At 43.5% G+C, this 3,083-nt stretch overlaps 1 non-coding gene across 1 annotated transcript; it reads left to right on the forward strand.

Moving 5' to 3' along the window:
- The first annotated feature begins 1,523 nt into the window (after positions 1–1,523).
- LOC120093941 (U7 small nuclear RNA) lies at positions 1,524–1,588 on the forward strand. The gene has a single exon (XR_015626214.1). It is a non-coding gene; the product is annotated as a U7 small nuclear RNA (small nuclear RNA).
- The last annotated feature ends 1,495 nt before the right edge of the window (positions 1,589–3,083 follow it).

The raw sequence follows: 3,083 nt of genomic DNA on the forward strand, positions 1-3,083 counted from the left end.
GTCCTGCCAAAACTGAACTCCCAGTGAATGTGATTGTTGGGGGGAGGACAGTTATGGGGAGAGGATGGGGAGGGGAACACCCATAGAGAAGGGGAGGGGGGGTTAGGGGGATGTTGGCCTGGAAACCAGGAAGGGGAATAATAATCGAAATGTAAATAAGAAATACTCAAGTTAATAAAAATGAAAAAAATAATAATGTATAACATAACAATACATTATAATAATACATACATAATAATGATAAACAATGTAGAGGCAGAAAGGCTTGCCTAGAAATGTCAATCATGACTAAGTATAGGGGGCAGAATCATGAGCTCACGTGTTTGCTTACTCATAATTTCTAGTGTTATAACAAAAAAGTCCCTGAATTACTCTTGTAAAAAAAATAATAAGGGGTTGGGGATTTAGCTCAGTGGTAGAGCGCTTACCTAGGAAGCGCAAGGCCCTGGGTTCGGTCCCCAGCTCCGAAAAAAAAAAAAAAAGAACCAAAAAAAATAATAAAATGATTCCTAATAAAAATGTTCCCCAAAGGGGAAAAAAAGTACTACACTAACATTGAGCTCATTGAGTACAACTGAAGAGCTCATTGAGTACAACACCTGTTTGCAGGCCCTTCTATACTTTGACCAGTTAGACTATGTGGCCATAATGTGTAACGAACTGGACTATTCACTAACTGTGAAGAAGTTGCTAAACATCCAGCCTCCAGGGCACAGTGGATCTGAGTGCTATTTGGAGAGATCACATGGATTTCAAACCACATCTTGGTATGACTACCCATGTCCTAGACTTTGGTGCTGCTGCCAAGTCCTGCTGTGTAGAAGGGACAGAGTAACACAGTTCCCACTCCTGGAGCAGAGCTAGCAGGGCTTGGGCCTCCACAAGTGTTGTGGGTTGCTGTGGGTGTGGGGTTTGTTTGTATAATAATGTACATAATTTACTTCATGTTCCTCCTTTGGGAGATGTTCTTCCCCCAAAAAGTTATAAGGAATGTCCTCTCTGCCATGGTTAATTACCCCATGATAATCAGAGACAGAGTCAGAAAGGTGAGGGTGAATCTAATATCCTTAGCAAAATGGTAAAGGCTATGGCCTTCAGGACAGCTCTTAAGGCTATGGGAAAGAACTCTGAAAACATGAGTTCAAGAATGCATAATTTCTCAACTATGTGAAATGTAGGGATGCAATATGAATTATATGACAGGCTTCATAGACCTAGAAGAACAGACAGCTGCACTATGAGCCAGCTTATCAGAAAGATAGTAAGGAAGGAGAAAAAGGGGATTTGGGGACTGGTAATCTCCGGGCAAGATCCCAGGCAGTTAAGTTTAATCTCTGAATGCATTGCTATGTTAAAAAGTATATACTGGTTGTCCTTTTCTAAGAATCAAGGGGCTAAGGTCATAAAATGCAGATTCACAGAGCAATCAAAGGGGAAGCTAGGGTAAACTATTGAATTGATATGTAAATAAAAGTCTGGGCTCTGATCTGCAAGAGAGAGCTACCCAGTGAAAACTGCTTGAAGAGTGAACACAACTCTTCTAGAATTTTTCTATCAGGATTTCTGATCTTGGTTAGAGAAATCCAAGAATTTTTTTTTCCAGCAGATTTTCTGACTTTTGGTTGGAAAATCCAAGAATTTTTTTTCTAACATCTTTTCTAACTTTGATTGGAAAACCCATGAGCTACCCAAAGAGCTTTTAATAATTTTTTTTTCTAGCAAGAGAGTGTTGTCCCAAGCAGAGAGAGCTGTCCTGGATCTCTGGAGGGATGTCTTAAGCAGAACACAAGCTTGTACCCATGATTGATTTTAAGTTGTACTCTTGCTGTTCCCTAACACCCCTTCCTCTGAAAGACCCCCAGAGCAGGGAGACCCTCACTCAAGTCTCGGGATGACGCAGCCCCCCAAGAACTCACACAAGACCATCCTTGCTGTAATCACATGAGGTTTATTGATAGGAACCAGTGCACTGGAGTCAAGACTCGTATCCCACACAGGGGCAGTGGAGTTCGACCCCAAGAGCCTGGGAGAAAGGGTATTTAAAGGAAGAAGCCACAACCCAAGGGGGCAGGGATGGTGTCATTGGAAAATCACAGGGAGAAGCTTAACTTTATGGTCTAGTTCCTAGAAGCTTTTTGTTATCTTTACTAGGTCTGGAATCGCATATCTAAGGGCCTTATCTTAAGTCCTTTTATCTAGTTCCTGGGAGAGCAGGCTCAAGAAATGTGACCTTTTACTTACGGGTAGAGGGCAGGGTCTGGAATTTGAGGTATTTAGGGCTTCTTAGGGGTGAGGTTGCATTTCTAAACTTCTGACTTTTTGGCTGTATTTTTTATTCTTTCACCTCCAGACCCCTAACCAAGCCGAGGCTGGTCCTTGGCAGATGCCATGACTCCTTTCTTCTGACGTTTGAAGGAAGAGAGATGTTTGAGTTCTCCAAGTGGGTTTCTGAGTCCAAATGCATGATGCTTGTATCTGACCAGGAGGAGTGCACCAGGACTTATCTCTTGGGCTTGTGGATGACATTTATGAATTTTCCAAGAACTTCTCACTCAGAATGATGAGATGGAGGAGTTGCTGACCAACAATAAAATCTGGCAAAATAGAGTAGTTGACATTGGTGCTGTATTGAAAGACCCACCCCATGAGTCTTAACTCAGAGTTGCAACAGGCTTGAACGAGCCCAGGCACGCCCAGATACCTAGGGCCGAGTCACCGTGAAAACTAACAGACCATAAAAGGAAAGGAATGCAGAACAGACCAGGAGTACCACTCACAGGCCACCTGGCAGGAAGAGATAAGCCCCCAGCCCCCGACATCCAGGACGCCCCAAACCTGCCAATGTGTGTAGCTATACCTTATTACCTCATCATGTGAAATAGCCAATCATATGTGAACATGTCTATGTGCCTCGTTTGAATCCACCAATCCCCGTAACTATGCATCTGCTTCTGTACGCCCGCTTCTGCTTCCCCAATCCCTATAAAAGCCCCATGCTGGAGCTGCTGGGCGCGCAAGTCCTCCGAAGAGACTGTGTGCCCGCAGGTACCTGTGTTTTCCAATAAACCCTCTTGCTGATTGCA

This window comes from Rattus norvegicus, chromosome 7, assembly GCF_021556685.1.
Source record: "Rattus norvegicus strain SHRSP/BbbUtx chromosome 7, alternate assembly SHRSP_T2T, whole genome shotgun sequence".
NCBI classification, from domain to species: domain Eukaryota; kingdom Metazoa; phylum Chordata; class Mammalia; order Rodentia; family Muridae; genus Rattus; species Rattus norvegicus.